The sequence below is a fragment of the Lygodium microphyllum genome, chromosome 14 (genome assembly GCF_053477565.2).
Source record: "Lygodium microphyllum isolate KBCC chromosome 14, Lygodium_microphyllum_v1.1.10, whole genome shotgun sequence".
Classification (NCBI taxonomy): domain Eukaryota; kingdom Viridiplantae; phylum Streptophyta; class Polypodiopsida; order Schizaeales; family Lygodiaceae; genus Lygodium; species Lygodium microphyllum.
In genome coordinates this window covers 122,480,417-122,499,184 of record NC_141148.1, presented here as the reverse complement: position 1 = coordinate 122,499,184, position 18,768 = coordinate 122,480,417, and positions in this window count along the sequence as shown.

Here is an 18,768-nt window from a genome sequence, read left to right as displayed (position 1 = left end):
GGTATGTTTTTCCAATGATCTAAGACGTTGTGTCGAAAAACTTATTGGCAAAACTCTCTCATGCAAGCCATCATCCTCCTCCCCTCATCATTCATGATGATGGCTCGTGACCTATCATCGACAAGATAGGTATATCCCTCTCGGGTATACCTAAGATAGGTCCTCTCTCACCTGCGTCCACGCTCCTGGGCATATCCAAGAGACCCCTGTACATCCAGTGTACTGACTAGGGTAGTATCTATAAGAGTAGCACCCATAGGGGTGCCACCTGCAGACGGCTCGAGTAAGTGGAGAAGACATCCCCACAGGTGTGACAAATCCTGGAGGTGACACAACTCCATCAGAGCGATGAGACGGAGACACCGCGTCTGTGCCTCCACAGCATCCACCTAAGCCATGCTCCCTAGAACCTCCACGAGAGCAAGGAGTCGCACCTGTATCCCATGCCGACTACGAGCTCACTGCCTCCTATCTCTATAGCATCCCCCTGACCGTGAAGCACTCCCTCCCTCTGGCCCAAGTTTGGAGCGTCATCCTCGTCTGCTCAAAGCTGAAGCATCTGATCGCGCCGAAGTAGATCTAATAGAGTGGCCTGACGATGTCCGAGATAGCTCCTGGTCTGCCATCTCTCTAAATCAAAGACATGTGCATGAAGATATCTTGTAACTCCTCATCGCTCATCCCTCGACTCATCTTGAAAATGTCACCTACACAGATAAAAAATGATGTTAGCATAATCAATTTAAATCATCCAAAGCACGTTAATATAAATCCTAAAAAAATGATCTCACTTAAAATGCATATCTTATGTACCCTTATAAGCGATTAGTCAACAAATTGAGTAAGTGGATGCTCCAAGTATGAAGTATCCTATGGTCCCATGTCAATCTCCTAACACAACTCCGCATACACTAGAAGGTCGATAAATATGTCACCATAAAAGGATGAGCCCACCTCATTCTCAAAGAATTCTTGGACTCTTGTATTTTGATCATTGTTAGTCGATGTTGGCTCCTCTACATGCTCCAAGCTTTCGGTGGCCTCCACCCCTTGCAATATCGACCCCTCTATTTGTATATTGTCCTAATCTATGCTCGAAACATCACTTTGATCATATACTCTCGTACTTCGTGAAACTGAAGGTATAACATACCACCATCCATGTTGTCGGTGGTTTGGATAGAAGATTACATGTTCACAAACACGTACAAGAGAGATTAAACTATTGTGACATGTACTATGTCGTAATACAGTTAACAAACAAATGAGTTCATGCACCTGTTCACAATGGGCCGGCAACACAAAGGTATTGCGCAAATCCGTCCTTTTTTTTAAAAATCTATTTCGAGAAATCTAGATGGACCTCATCGAACTATTGCTCCAGCTTCTTCAAGTACCACTTTGAACCACTGCACATCAAATAGTATCATGGAGAAGCTACTGTAGTCCACCGTAACAATACTTTGCAAGCTCCCAAAAAACTCCATCTCATCTATAACCGTGTTTGGATCTATTGCTCGTCGTCGGCTCTCTTGCTTGAACCTTGCCATGATACCACAGTTCATTGTGAAGCGTATTATGTCAATATGCTCCACGCGAAAATGTCGTTTGCGTGACCACGTTGCACTATATATTTTGTATTGTACATTGAAACACTCAAATTAGTTATCGCATATAAAATATATATACAACAAATCCTAAACACATCATCACCTTTGGACTACATCCCCTCGAGAATTCCCACTTCTCCATTGACACCTCCGTCCCTTCGTGAGACACTGCGGTCAAAGCTCCATACAGCCATCGCGTTGACATGAACCGCAACATCTCCTCCATGCCCTCGGGATATCGAATCGGTCGATGGCGCATACTATGTCGAAATTCATATCGCACTTCCTCTCGATCTTGCCTAGTGATCTAGTACTTGGCGAGCCACGTCGCCATAGAGGCATGGTGCAACATAAAAAAGTGATTCACCTTCTCCTCCATTGTAGCATCCATTCTTTTTTCTACCCCATTTCCAATCACCACATCTCTGGTTAGTCTATCATTGTCCTTCAGTGACCATAGCATTTTGTTGTCTGGATCCACCGTTGTTAGCCATTGTGAAATATGCAGTAGCACCTCAGACACCAACCAACCTCAGCCATGCTACCTTTTCGCCGAGCTCATTGTCGCACAAAGCCTTTCAGGGTTTTCATGAAGTACTCCAAGAAGAACATCCATCATGTATGAACAGGTCCAGCAATCCTCACTTCATCTACAAGATGCACAAGAAGGTGGATTTGTACTGTGAGCATACTGGTAGGTAGGTATTTCTCAAAGAGAGAGACGGTCTCCACTGCTCCCCGCCTCGCGGATTCAATAGAGAACATCTTAATCTCCTTCTGTGAGATCCATTGCACCAAAGTCAACAACCTGTAAATGGCCCCGTGTATTTCTGGAGTAAGGCATCCCGCGATCGCGATCCGTAGTACAAACTGCCACAAATGAGAAAGCATTATGAACAATGGCTACACTCTAAATAGCAAAATGTGCACACCAATTACAATCCATTCGTAGTACAAACCTGACATATCTTATGCCAGTCATAGGATTTTAGCCCTGATAATTGGTCGTCTTTAGAAAATGCAGACCTGAGAGAATGCATCATACCTGTCAGAGTGTGGATAGCCTTGATTACTTGCTTCACAATGCACTCTTCTTTAGTGGAAAAAACCCAAGGAGCGCGAGGTAGCTGCACGCGACCATCAGCACTCAACTGCGGCCAAAGCGCCTCCATCTTGCCTACCTCCTTCAAATCCATTTGTGCCCATATAGTGTCTCTCTTTCCTGTGATGTGGTCCCATAGCAAGCTGCCCACATTCTTGAAAATATGCATGGGATCCAACAAGTGGTTGATTTGTAAGTGGGTCCAATATGGCAACTCGTAGAAAACTGAGAACCGCCACATTCCGTTTGGATGTGACTCCGCGTGGACCATTTTCAGCTCGTACCAGCTTGTGGCATTCATACATGTTGGAGGTCGTCTAAGAAAACCTTCCTTGAGTTCATGACCCTCTGGCAAGAAAGCGGCGTGTCCTTGATATATCATCTTCTTCATGGTTCGTGACCTTTGGGAGTCTAACTTCGGCCCACACACAATGGATATGTATGATAATGTCAGGTAACCAGACCTGTTCCAACACCTCTATCTAGTGAATACAAACTTGAACGAGATAAAATATAGATATTACCAATGAGAACAAAAGCCTATTTACCTGAGCACTCTTTGAATCCCGAAAAATTATGCATCGTCCACATGAGAATGGCTCGAATATTGGTGGACCATCGACCATCGCGCTTGCTCATATCTTGCAAGGTGACCCCCTTCTCCCACAAAATCTTAATCTCATTGACTAATGGATGAAGATACACGTCCATATTTTTGACTTTGTAGCAGCCAGGGACGAGTAAGCTAAGGATGAGATGTCCTTTCTTCGTAGAAAGCCATGGAGGGATATTGTAGTTGATAAGGACTATAGGCCACACATTGTGAGAAGTTAAGCGTAGAATGAATGGGTTTACGCCATCCATTGCAAGACCAAGCCAAAGATTCCTTGGCTCTCAAGCAAAGCCTGGGAAGGTAGAGTCAATGTGGCTCCATGTGTGTGAATTTGTTGATATTCGTTAAACTCCATCTGTGGACCTATTCGACACATGCCACGTTGTCAAGCTCGCCATACTGGACGTACGAAACATTTGGTTTATGCAAGGGATAAGCGAAAAGTGTCTGAGAACTTTTTGAGGGATGGTTTTTCCTTGCAAGTCCTATCGATACCTGTGAGCACCACACTTTGGACATGTCTCCATAGTCTCGTATTCTCCTCGAAACAGTATGCAGTCGTTGATACATGCATGGATGCTATTATAGTCCATGCCAAGCTTTCGTAAAACATGTCATGCATCATCACGAGACTCAGACATGGTATTTGTAGGTGGTAATATATGATATTTCAATAACCAGAAAAAAATCATAAAACACCTTGAAAAAATCATGTGACATTTCAATGATCTTTTCTCTCTCCTCTCATTCTATTACTTTTTTTCTCTCTCCTCCCCCTCTCTCATTTCCTTTTGCTCTCGTCCTCTCCCCCTCTCATTTCCTCTCCCTCCCTCACCCTCACCCTCACCCTCTCTTTCTCTGTTTCCATATTATGTTTAACATCTTTTCTCTCTCCTCTCATTCTCTCATTTTTTTCTCTCTCCTCTTCCTCTCTCATTTCCTTTTGCTCTCTTCCTCTCCCTCTCTCATTTCTTCTCCCTCCTTCACCCTCTCCCTCTTCTCATTTCTTCTCCCTCCTTCACCCTCTCCCTCTCTTTCTCTCCTTCCCTATTATGTTCAATGTTTTTTCTCTCTTCTCCCCTCCCTCTCCCTCTCCCTCTCTCATTTCCTCTCCCTACCTCTTCCTCCTCCTCTCTTTCTCTCTCCCTCTCTCTCCCTCTCCCTTCCTCTTCCTTTCCCATTTCCTCCCTCTCTCATTTCCTCTCCCTCTCTCAATACACACGAATTATACCAAAAACAAGTAGAAGAGAGAGAGAAAACTCCCTCTCCCTCTCTCATTTTCTCTCCCTCTCCCTCTCTTTCTCTCTCTCTCCCTCCCTCCCTCTCCCTCTCTCATTTCCTCTCCCCCTCCTTTCTCTCCCTCTCTTTCTCTCTCATTTTCTCTCCCTCAATACACATGGATTATACAAAAAACAAGTAAAAGAGAGAGAAAACTCCCTCTCCCTCTCCCTCTCCCTCTCTTTCTCTCTCCCTCCCTCTCCCATTTCCTCCCTCTCCCTCTCCATCTCTCATTTCCTCTCCCTCCCTCTCCCTCTCCCTCTCCCTCTCTTTCTCTCTCATTTCCTCTCCCTCTCTCAATATACACAAATTATACAAAAAACAAGTAAAGGAGAGAGAGAAAGCACAAAAGCAAAGCAAGAATGAACAATGCACTCACCGTAAAGACTCGAAGAAGGGTTTGGTGGCTCCTCTTCGCCCTCTGTATACCTCCTCCTCTTCTTCGCGAATGATAGCGGTGGCGGCGGTGGCGGTCAGAAGCCTTCTTTCTCTCTTTCTCTCCTTCTCAGCAAGATGGTCGCTCTCCCTCTCGCTCTCTCTTTCGTGAATGTGCAAAAAATAACATGCTCAAATTTCGGCCCGTGTTTTTTTGCTTTGGGTACCGTCGCTATTTGCGTCACATTTGCGATGCTAATAACGACAAAAATATTTGTCGTCGCTAACGCCCATCCCTATAGCCTCATATCCTTGTAGTGATATTGTGCTAATATTATTTTTCTTGTTAGTTCTTTCTTCTTGTTAGCACATGGTATATGGATTTGATCCTAGAGTAGCAAATGGTTGGCTATGGCTTCTTATTATGTTAGGCTCAACAAAGCAGTAGGTTAGTCTATGTATATATGTGAAGAAAGGAAATATATAGTTGTATATACGCACCTTGATTTTCTTAGGGGAGGGTGGAAGTCAGCCTATGAATATCTAATTATCACGTTGTCGTCGTGTTCGGGGTTGAAGGTCTACCACCGGGGCTTAGAGCAGAAGAAGAGTGTGGGATTCAAGGTTTGGAGAAGGGAAAAAGAATGGAGATTGACAAGATTCGGGTTTTAGAAATGACTTAGTTGAAGAAGAAGATATCAAGCTTTTTCTATGTATTTAGTCTACATGAATGGAATGAATGCCTTTAATTTGATTACATCAAATACATTCGGGTGAAATAAGCCATTACATAAAGGATATTCTCAGATTTTAATCCAAATGCATATACCAAATGTAAGCTCAAAGGGCTTCTATCTCATGTACATAGATGGATTACAACTCCAAGAATCAATTATTTTGATGGTAGACTCAAGTACATTCAAGACATAGATCAATAGTATATGAAATGCATTGATAGAGCATAAGTTTAACATCAACCCTATTTTAAAACAGAAATTTTCAACCCATAATCAAGCTCTAAAAGTGTACATAAACTCAAGAATAAGTTCCTCTAATCATTAATGAGTAAAGCCCTGATGAAAAGAGGTCAATTTCTTTTATTACAACCACATGGATCACTTGTTTGCTCATAAAAATGGACAAGAATATACCCATTGGGCAAGGGTGACCACTGAAACCGTTGTTAAGATTGGAGAAAAAGAAGACTCCATGCATTGCCCTTATAGACCATGGATCGGAGATTAATGTCATGTCAAGAAGTCTCTACGAGAATGGCTGATGGCCCATTGATGTGGACCCAGGATGGCGCATGAAAGCAGCCAATAACTCCTCTGGCAATCTTTATGCAGCATGCCCTTATGTACAAGTTACTATTGGTAATGTAAAAGATGAATTTCATTTCTTTGTTCAAGATTCTTGCAGCTATCCTATAATTCTTGGACAACCTTTTATTTCTGAGTCTCGTTTAGAGACAAAGGCCCTTGATGATGGTTCATCATATGCTCAGATAAGAAGTAAGGATAATGACAAAGCTGTCCAATTCTTGACTCTATGTGTAAATCATCATCGGAATAGAGATCGATTGAGAGATCATCCTGTTCCTCCTAATGCCCGAGAATTTAAGGGTTTTCGGGTAGCACTGTTATAAGTGGAGGCTATGGCGGTGCTTCATGTCATAAGAAATTGCCTCCACATATAAAGGGGGCAATACCAAAAGCTGACTTGAAAGTTTTTACGGCCAACAGTGTGGGTTATTATAAATAGTTTTTAGCCATGAATAGGGCTAAAAGAAGGCATTTATGTCATGTGGAACAAGAACTGAAGCAAATTGATGTTTTGCCTAAAGATGAAGAAATTTCAGGGCTCTTTTATGGGCTGATTTATAATGATACAATGGCTGAAATATATACAGCTATTCATGCTGAAAATCAAGCTGAAAATCAGTCTATACAGGTATGCACATTGGATATATATGACATAATTCAAGAATTTGCAGATTATGAAGCTTTTGGACAGCCAAACAAGGATGAGGTAAGAGTAGAAACAAAATATAAGACAGTTGATAAAAAGGTCAAGCCGGTGGCTACTCCTCTACCACCCGATAGTGAAGGACTGGCAGAAAGGGCATCCAAACAGCCAAGCCTTCGTGATCCCAAAGATATTGGTCACTAATTTACATCAGAAAGTCTACAAGAGCTGAAAATTGGTGACAATTCTTTTCTCTTGCCAGTTGAAACAAATCTTTATGCAGATGTTAAAGAATCATAGCAAAGATTTTTTATTTCAGCCACATGAAATTGGTTGTGTGGATCCAAGTGTTGTGGCACCAATGGTGATTTTTACGGTTCCGCACGTTCCTTGGAATCTTGAACCAATTCCTGTATCAAGGGCTCATTTGCCTAAGTTATTGGAGCTTTTAAATGAAAAGATAAAAATGTGAATATTGGAGCCATCTTCAGCTCCATATTCCAATCGATGGTTTACCGTGCCTAAGAAGAATGGATCTTTGTGATTCATTCAAGATTTACAACCTATCAATAAAGTCACTATTAGAAATGTTGGTTCGGGGCCGGTTGTTGATGAATTTGCTGAAGCTTTTGCAGGTAAAGTAATTTATTCCATCAGAGATTTATATTCAAGCTACGACCAATTTCAGCTTGCTTTGGAGAGCCGAGACATTACCACAATGAAGATGCCTCTTGGTTTAGTCCGCATGTGTACTCTACCTCAAGGAGCTACGAATTCAGTAGCTCACATGATGAATGCCATGCATAAAGTGTTGAGAGATTATATTCCCCAATTAACTCTTCCTCTTTCCTTGATGATGTACCAATCAAAGGATGTGAAGTTCATGAGAAGAATGAATAACTCAATGAGCTTGGATGTCGGCAAGTTTGTTTCCGATCATATTAATGACTGTGCTCAAATCTTGACATCTAAATTCGAAGAAGTCCATCTTACTCTTTCAGGTGCTAAATCTGTTTTTGGAGTCGAAGAAGTTCTTGTGGTAGGGCATATGTGTGGTCCATAAGGCCGAAAGCCTTTTTCAACTAAGATTGATGCTATCAGCAAAATGCGAGAAATATGCACAAATGTTTCACAGGTGAGAAGATTTCTTGGAGCATGTGTCTTCTACCTTATTTGGATCCCACATTTTATCCATGTTGCTGAAAATCTTTATCAATCGCTAAGAAAAGGCCAAAGGTTTATATGGGAAAAAGAACATACTCAAGCTATTCGAAAATTGAAGAAATTGCTGATTTCAGCCCCCACCTTAAAGAGGGCTAATTACTCTAATGGACAGCCTATCATACTCACAGTAGACACAAGTCCTATTGGAATAGGATGGGCAGTCGGTCAAGACGACCTTGAAGGCAATAGATATGTAATTCGCTTTGGAGCAAAGGTTCTTAATGAACGACAAAGAAGGTATGCTCAAATTAAAAGAGAACTTTGGGGAGTAGTAATTGCATTGAAATGTGACTGGGGTACTTCATGGGCGCACATATAATAGTTGAAACAGATTGTCTTCCACTCTTGGGCATGATTGCCAACTGTTCCACTCCCGATATAGCAATGCTGAGATGGATAGCCTATATTAAATCCTTAAATCGTGATTTAAAACATATTGCAAGAATAGATAACCCAGTTTTGCTAGCATGCTTCTGCATGCCAGATATAAGGATGAAGAAGAGATGATGGATGAGGAAGAATCAGAGTCTATATTTGCTAAAAATGATGTTGTAATTGTAGGTTCAGATCTGAAAACAACAAGTACAACTGTACCTAATGATGGCTCAGTTCTCAAAAATGCAGGTACAATATTAATTACAGCAAGTACAATAGGTTCAACTACTAAAACAAATTTTACATCAGTAAAGAAGGAAGAAACAACCATAGAAGGACAGTGGGCAGCTGATAAACAGCATGCTCAATGTTTTGTTATGGTTTGTTCACACTTTAAAGAAGAATATTATGCAGGTGATTGGCTAAAAATTGGCCAATTTTTGAGCACTATGACAAAGAAGGAAGATTGGACTAATGAAGAGTTCAAGAGAATCAAGAGAAAAGCTTATGGCTTTTTTCTTAAAGATGGCTACCTTTGGAGGCATGCAAAAAAGAAAGGAAAGGCGCATGTTCGTGTCTTAGGAGACAAAAAGACTCAAAGACAGGTCATGCAAGAATTTCATGAAAGCCTATTAGCTAGTCATAGAGGCATATGGGGCACTTTTGCCAAAATAAAAGAGAAATTTTGGTGGCAAAATATGTATAAAGACATTGAGCATTTTGTTGAGTCTTGTCATGTTTGTCAAATATACTCTATGGTTAAGCATAAAGATGGGCTTCAACCTACCTTTCCTTTATCCATTCATTATAGATGGGTTATTGATTTAGTAACCATGCCTACAGGAATTTGGAACATGAGATATCTAGTACTTGCTAGAGAAGATATCACAAATCAAGTGGAAGGAAAAGCCTTGACAACAAAGTCTACTCAAGCAGTTTGTAGATTTTTACTTAAAAGAAGTATTTTGCAGGTATGGTTGTGTTGCCAAAGTAACTGATGATAGAGGAGAATTGGATGCTAATGAGGCTCGCCATTTCTTTGCTCAACTAGGAATCAAGCTATCTCTTACATCAGCCTAAAACCCTGAAGGCAATGGTAAGAGCGAAAGAGGTCATCAACCAATTCTTAAAGCTTTGGTAAAATCTTGCAAAGAAAAGATGAGGGAATGGCCTAGAATGCTACCATTCGCATTATGGGCTGATAGAAGAACTACCCATAGTGTAGTAACAGGTTATATGCCGACTGAACTAATATATGGACAGCCACCTATTATGCCTATTGAGGAGTCCATTGTCACATGGAGTATCTTGCCTTGGGATGAAGGCATGAATAGAGAAGAGTTGCTGACTTTGCGCATAAGGCAACTTGAAAGAAGGCCAGAAGATGTCAAAACAGCCATTAAAAAGCTGAAAACAGCAAGATTAAAGAATAAGAAGAGGTTTGACAAGCATCATCGACTCCGTCCAAGAGCTATTCAAGAGAATGATTGGGTACTTGTCTATGATAACAGCCTGGACAATCAATATACTGCTCATAGAAAGCTAGCCAAGCGATGGTTTGGACCATATGTAGTAAAAGTATTACATGATAATGCTACTTATTCTTTAGCTGAAATGGATGGAACCATGGTAAAAGTACCAATAGCCAGTAAACGTATCAAGCTCTTCAAACGGAGAGAATCTTCAACTCGGAGCTTGATGACTTGAATATGAGCCATCTACTTGAAGACAAGCAGAAAGAAGAAGACTTAAAAAATTAAGATGAAGATATGTCAGAAGAAGACCTTCCTTAAACTTGTAATCTTGTGAAATGGCACATGCCGGAGGATGTGCAGGTTAGGAGGGGGTGAATGTCAAAGAGTTTATTATTAATGACATAAATCATGGGATTCTTATGAATACAGAAGAACTTTATTAGGATTTATAAGAGGAATTTTCATACATAACTCAGTCATTGTTACCCAACAACCAACTTAAATATCACTTAGTTACATAAGTTCATTTGTATTTGGCATACAATTTTCAGTTGTACCATGTATATTGATAAAAAAAATAAGTCTATGGGAACTTACAACTTGATTTGCTAGAAGTAATTGACAGTTTGCAGGATAAACGACATTGATTCAAGTGGAAAATATGGTTAGAACTCAAGAAAAATGCCAAAAGTTCACTAGGTTCATGGGGGACCTGGAATAATGAACTTAAGTGACCTGTAAGTGACCAAAGTAGGTCAAAAAGTGAAGTGGGAACTGAGCAGGATGCAGCCCGCATTTTTCGGCGCAAAATGCGGGCCTGCATACCTGCAACAATTGAAGAAGACTATGAGCCATGGTGCATGCTTTGGAGTATGCAAACTGAAGCAATCTGGAACTGAAGATGAAGATACAAACAAGAAAGGTGAGAGCTCCTTTTACCCGTCCATTTGGTCTGACAAAAATGAATGGTATGGGCTGCACTTTGGATTGAGAAGTCCCCACCATAACATTTTCTGCAATAGCTTCTTCTGTTTCTGCTTCATAGATGTCTTCATCTTTGGCTTCTATGGCTGCAATCAATTCTTTGATTGCCTCTAATCAAATCCCTTGAGTTTTTAACTTCTCTTCATCCTACAAATATACATGAAGTGCTTACAAAAAAGCATGCATGGATTCTTTAGTTTTCTCACCAACATATTGTCTTTTTCGTTTAATTACATCAATTATTACATCATGAAATCCTCGTTTTGCAATTCTGAGAATTTCACCTAATGTAAATTCAATTCTACTTCCAAGAATCCTTTCTTCTAGGATCCGCTTAAGATCCATTGCGGTCTCTATATCAGACTGCAACTTGTAGTTTGGATGTTTTCTTTTTCTTTTTCCTTCTGTCTTCTTTGCTTGAGGGGCATCTCCCATCTCAAGCTCTGGCGGTGAAGGGTTTTCAGCAGCCTTTTGCTGATCTGGTTTACTTATTGTCACGTGTTTAGTTGGCCCCGAAGAAGAAGGATTGGCAACATCTTCATATCTTCTTCTCTTTTCTTCTATCATGGCTTCATGATTATTAATTTTAGCTAACCGAGCTAAAGCTGAAAATGAATCAACTGGCTCGGTCCATCCGATTCTTCCTCGGATGCATTGACTGGTAGTAGTTAAATCATCTTTGGTTGCCTTGCCTTGCTCCATGCATTCTAAGGCCTGCATCCACACTTTAGATTTTGCATCAGTTTTACATGCTTTAAAAATTTCATTAGTTGGCTCAATTTGCAACCCATAGGTTGCTGCATCAATAGCTACATAGGCTGTTCTTCTTACCAAATCCTCCAATCTTTTCTTCATGCCACGGTTACCAAAATTTGGCTCAAGAGGAAGCCCAGTTTCGGTTGCATGAATTTTACCATCCTTCCAAAAGACTAACTTTTGTGTTTCAGCTTGACGGAATGCACCGCACTCCCTCTTATCATGCTGTAGGCTATCACACCAAATACAGCGTCTTTTGAAGCCTTCTCTTACAGGTCTTTGGGCAGTTGACTGTCCCCTTTCTTCCACTTTCACATCAAGCTTTTCCACTTTGGAATTAATCTCCGTTAGATTAGGATGGAGATACTGCATGCTTTTAATTAACTCATCCATGACATCCTTCTTTGGAGATGGAACAGTAGAATTTCTTGGTTGCTCGGCCATAGAGACAGGAGGTCGAGAAACAAGAACAGGCTCCTTCATGGATTCAGTTGGAGCAGGGGTAGATCCCCATCTTATGCGCAATCGCTCTCTTCGAGCAATCATATTAACTGCTTCAGTGACATTACTCCAAGCACTCTTCAATCCCGTCTCAAAGTCAGGATCTTCAAGTCGATCAGTTAGCTTCTCTTGAAGGAAAGGATCTGCAACCTTTAGAAATAATTCAATCTTCTGGCATTCCATACCTTGCTGATCATCAGGATCTAGTTGATTAAATTTGCTTTCAAATTCGCGATGAAGAGCAGTGGCAATTAGACCCTTATTGGGCCTTTCGACCCATTCAATGAAAAATTTATTTGTCATAAGGCCAAAATCTTCAAGAAAATTTTCTTCTTGAAGAGCCTTCTTGAACGCGGACCATCCCGTGTCTTTTTGAAAAAGACCATGAATTCGGTCTTGAAGACCATGTACGGCCAAACAGGCAAAATATCGGCTCCAGGCATGATGAGGAACTCCGAACAAGACCATCTTGTCAGTATAGAGGCGGATGAAAGAAGACACATTTTGCCCATTAAATTGCTTGAGCTCTTTCCCAACTGCTTCCAAAGCTTTAATGGCGGCGGCTTCATTCCACTCTTCTTCTTGTCTCTGTTGTTGTTGCAATTGCAACTGCTGCTGAAATTGCAACTCTTGTTGTTGGCTTTTTTGCATCAGACGAACCAACTGTTGCAAGGCATCTCCTCCTGAACTTGATGATTCTCCCATTGTACTTCCTCTTCCGTAGCGGACCTTCACGTCGGGTTCACCATTGTCGTCGTGTTAGGGGTTGAAGTCTACCACCGGGGCTTAGAGCAGAAGAAGAGTGTGGGATTCAAGGTTTGGAGAAGGGAAAAAGAATGAAGATTGACAAGATTTGGGTTTTAGAAATGACTTAGTTGAAGAAGAAGATATCAAGTTTTTTCTGTGTATTTAGCATACATGAATGGAATGAATGCCTTTAAGTTGATTACATCAAATACATTTGGGAGAAATAAGCCATTACATAAAGGATATTCTCATATTTTAATCCAAATGCATATACCAAATGTAAGCTCAAAGGGCTTCTATCTCATGTACATAGATGGATTACAACTCCAAGAATCAATTATTTTGATAGTAGACTCAAGTACATTCAAGACATAGATCAATAGTACATGAAATGCATTGATGGAGCATAAGTTTAACTTCAGCCCTGTTTTAAAACAGAAATTTCCAGCCCATAATCAAGCTCTAAAAGTGTACATAAACTCAAGAATAAGTTCCTCTAATCATTAATGAGTAAAGCCCTGATGAAAAGAGGTCAATTTCTTCTATTACAACCACATGGATAATTTGTTTGCTCATAAAAATAGACAAGAACAGTGGGCTGCCCTATTTATGACAGGTTTTTTCAGCCCATAACAGCCCATTCACCTTCAAAATCCTCCCCCTTTGCTTGCCCCAAAGTCACTCAAGTACTTGGGTACAAGTCGGGCTTCATTGGACCATGAATAAGGTAAATAAAATGAGAGAAGACGTACATAAGAGCAGGCTTAATACTTTTCTCTCAGATTTTTCCCTTTTATAGACTGTCATACCATTCATTTTTGTTAAACCAAATGGACGGGTAAAAGGAGCTCTCACCTTTCTTGTTTGTATCTTCATCTTCAGTTCCAGTTTGCTTGAGTTTGCATGCTCCAAAGCATGCACCATGGCTCACAGTCTTCTCGAGTTGTTGCAGGTATGCAGGCCCGCATTTTGCGCCGAAAAATGCGGGCAGCTTCCACTTCACTTTTTGACCTACTTTGGTCACTTACAGGTCACTTAAGTTCATTATTCCAGGTCCCCCATGAGCCTAGTGGACTTTTGACATTTTTCTTGAGTTCTAACCATATTTTCCACTTGAATCAATGTGGTTTATCCTGCAGATTGTCAATTACTTCCAGCTGATCAAGTTGTAAGTTCCCATAGACTTAATTCTTTATCAATATACATGGTACAACTGAAAATTGTATGCCAAATACAGATGAACTTATGTAACTAAGTGATATCTAATTTGGTTGTTGGGTAACAATGACTGAATTATGTATGAAAATTCCTCTTATAAATCCTAATAAAGTTCTTATGTGTTCATAAGAATCCCATGATTTATGTCATGAACAATAAACTCTTTGACAAAGTTGTCATGTGATATCATGTCCATTGGATGGAATAGTGAAAGAGTCTACCTTTATAGGGAGTTCACTTACATGCCTATTGACACTTGTTGGATTGTCTACAAGAAGAGTTGAGTTAGTTTGGTGTGATTAGACACATAGATTTAATAAGTGGCTTACATGCTCAGTGCAACTTTAGTCTTCTTTATGTTACTGAACAAGTTCATGTGATTAGACACATAGATTTAATAAGTGGCTTACATGCTCAGTGCAACTTTAGTCTTCTTTATGTTACTGAACAAGTTCATGTGGGTAAGGGTCTAGTTATTATTAGTATATGTAAGCCTTGACTATCATGTGCATCAAAGATCTAATTTGAAAACCCCTACCTAGCTTTTGAATATATTGCATTGGAATGATACCCTCCTTAGCTTTTGAATATAAGCATTGAATGATACCCTCCTTATACCCTTCTGCAAGAATGAGTTAGTTACATCTATGGCCCGGCCCGCTGCGAAGTTCTATATCTGCACTTGCTTACCATACCCGAACGGTCTTATGCATACTGACAAAGGGGGAAGCCCATTTTTACGCGACCTCATGGACTTGTAATTAGTGATATGAAGGGCTTCTCAATCATGACAAACACGATATGCACTTTAATCTGAAGCCGTTGCTTCAATATGGCAAATTAGAGTATAAAGGTGTAGCAAAGCTGGCCGCTGGGTTGGTGGAGAGAGAGAGAGAGAGAGGCAGCGAGCGAGCGAGCGAGCATCTCACATCCCGCAACCCACAATCCACAAACCGAAGCTCATTTATACAACAGTATTTTCCAAAAGGAACAAAAGACGTGCAGATCAATCAGGACCCTAAACCCGGCGCCGATTCGGGTCGAGGAGCACTAGTGCCACCAGAACAGTATGTTGTATACCCTAAGTTCATTTTTCTGTGTATTGACATTAGCTGCACGTACGAGATTGCAAGCAACAAGGATTCTAAACTGACAATTGAATATTGACAGCTAGAAGGACATTATATATGATTGAACAGTAAAGAGACTACAAACCCCCATTGCTGCACCATCGCTGATGACGATGAGGAGGGAGGGAGTTGCTGACACATGCTCTTTTTGCATAAAGCTGTGTATTTGCTAGGGACCTTCAGGTCAGAAGTCGCCTCCCAGATGATCATCGTGACACACAATGTATAATTATCGAAGAACGGTCTGCACTTCTATTTCTAATAGCATAATCTCCGATGGCGATGATACGATAGTGCAGGTGTTGATGGCCATCTGGAGGCGAACTTCAGACCTGAGGATCTCTAAATTACTTGGCAAACCCGTCTTGATCATAACCTTCAGAAAATGCATACCTGAGTGTTCTCTCTCTCTCTCTCTCTCTCCCCGCGCGCGCATTAAGAGGTAATGTGGCCTGAATCGATCCCTGGTCAGCATTTTATAGACGGGGACGCGCACGCGCCGCGCTCTCTCTCTTCCCCCCGCGTTGAACGGTCCTTCTCGCAGACCGTGTACGGTGTCATATTTGAGTCGCAAGAGAACGTGTTTATTTTTGCAAGTCCACTGGTTTTTTCCATTGAAGGGCTCATGAACAAGTGCCTTTCTCGTGGGAGGGTTTTTTCAAAATTTTGACCTTCCATAGACATGTATTCTAAAATTTGTATTTCTAGTTAATAGCATAGTATTTGAGAAAAAATAAATAATTATGACATTTATATAAGCCATCTTGTTGGTTTTTCGTGTCTATTAATTTAAAAAAATATGACATCGATATGATATGATGATGAAATATTTAAAATTTAGTATAATATATGAGTAATTATTCAAGTATTTAAAAAATTATAATGCTATCACCAAAAATAAAATTGCAATGCTAAGTTGAAGCTAAAGCTCAATCAATTAAGAAAGTCTAGAAAGGCAACAAGATAGCTCTACAATCATCCATAGTCTCAAATGAAATAGCAATACAATCAAAGTACACCATTACTTATACTTTCATATATCAACTCTATTGCTACCACATTAACATTGTGATGAGCTTTTAATCCATTCCACGTTGCATAGATGGTATCCCAATCAATATCTGTAGGGTCCTTAGCACCATTGTATGAAAGGAACATGAGTTGATTCAAGATCTCGAGTAACAATCTATTGCAATCATTGGACTTTATATTATTCATTTTGGAGAAACCTCTCTCACAATCAACCGTGCTTGCAACAATGACCAAGCATGCATGCCATAACTACCCTTCTATAGCAAGGTTTGTAAAATCATGGAAAGGCAAATTTTTCTACTTGCCCTTTGAGAACAAGGTTTTAAAAATATTTACCTTCTCTCGAAGGTCAAAATCCCTCTAGAAGGGCTCTGCAACCTCGAAAAAAAACCATGAAGAGAACACTTCTCACTCTCAGTCCAAGTCTTGTTCGACGGCTCTAACTGTAAATCGTAAATGGTCTCAAGATGCCTTGTAAGTGGAAATGGAAAGGAGTGATGCCATCTTAGTCAATGCTTTGTCAAATAACTTTAGGGCCCTCTGCAAATTGTACAATTTTAAACAGTGTTTATATTTGAAGCCCAAAATCGGTGTCATGGCCATTTTTGGGGATCAAATGCCATCCAATAGACTACTTAGTTATTTACCCTATTAGTCTGAAATTCAATTTTTTCCACCATAGAAAACTTTGAATAGTCCAAACTCAAACTATACTCTACTTAGCACTCACATGCACTGCTCCAGATTTAAGATCCAATGTTGCTAATCAGTGGTTAGTTACTTCCTCAATCATGACTTAACAAGCATTGATCGAGCTTCATAGTTAAACCTATACGTTTAATATAGAGAAATAGAACTTTATGATTAATGAAGGTCATCTATTCATTTTTAATATGGTTGAATTTTGAAGGTTGTTTATCACCTACATAAAATATGGAATATGAGCGGAAAAAACCAAGGTTATCCTTGCACATCAATATAAGGCATGCTTTCTTCCTTTTGGAGCTCCAAGTCACTAGGTTTCCTGTATTTGCTATCTCCTACATTTACTCCATATTACGACATGGAGCCTTATGGAGCTACATGTTTTGAGGAGAGTCATCTAGTCTTGTGACTTGTGACTCATGAATATATAGTGTCAAATTTCTTACCACTATGGTAATGCCTCTTTTGCATGGTTTTTCCTTATCAACCTAGCCCAACTTATTTGCACACACAATAACATAGCAACAACTTATGTGTTTGGGCATACACTTATAATCTTTGAGTGATCAAATTCTAAATGTTTATAGGCTACATAGGTTTGTACAGATGCACCTACAAAGGATTTGGTTGCCCTTAGCATCTGACATTCAATTTATAGGAGATAGTTGAATTGAAGCTCCTAGCTTCCCTGTTATACAATGCCATACTTTTGGGCCTCCTATTAACTTTGTACACCCTCATGGCTATTGCGGTAGACTCCTCCAAAATAGTTGATCCCTATTTCCATATGTCAACTCCACTCTTTTGACAACTATTGGAAATCAGTTATTAATGATTAGCAATAGTTGAAAGATTCAACACTTGATCAATTAGTGATTCCATCATTCTTGACAATATTTGTGGAGCTTCTTAAAGCCCAAAATTGCTATGAAAGTGTCAATTTGAGACCCACAAAAAAAGAATCCAAGGGTATGAGTAGATTTTATTGAAGCCCACCATCCTTGGGCATCAAATTCAAAGCCTTGTGTACAAAGCTTTTAGTATGAATATGTAGTGCAAATTTCAAAGCACATCAAGTCATCGACATCAACATTTATAGAAGTAAGTGCTTACAAATGTTGTGGCCAAAATGTGGAATATAACACATGAGACACATTTGCAAAGCTTGCATATCTAGGAAGACATGAAATAATTCATGTACAATAAAAAATGCTTGCAACCTTTGTGATATAATTGTTCCACGTAGAATACTACCACCACAACAGAAACGAGTCATAGATGCGTATGTTAGATGCGCAAAGTCGGGCGCGTCTATCATTGCGTCTATATGCGCGTGTAAAAGAGCGTGTAAATAGACGCAAATTTTGCATCTATATATCCGCATAGATAGACTCGAATATAGACGCGTTTTCAGACGCGTAATTATTAAACCACCTGAAATTGGACTTAATATAATAAAAAAACTAGAGTTAATAATTATTTTTGCATTGCTCTCTAATGAATGGCAGTTCCTCTAGTTGACAAGCGTGATATAACTAATTAGCGGCAAGCGACACAAACCTTATTATACAATTAGTAGCAAGCATTGCATGTATCTCATAATTTCTCAACTTGAAGAAGATAAAAAATACTTCATTTTTATTATGAAAAATTCAATTTAGCTTTAAACTTGACT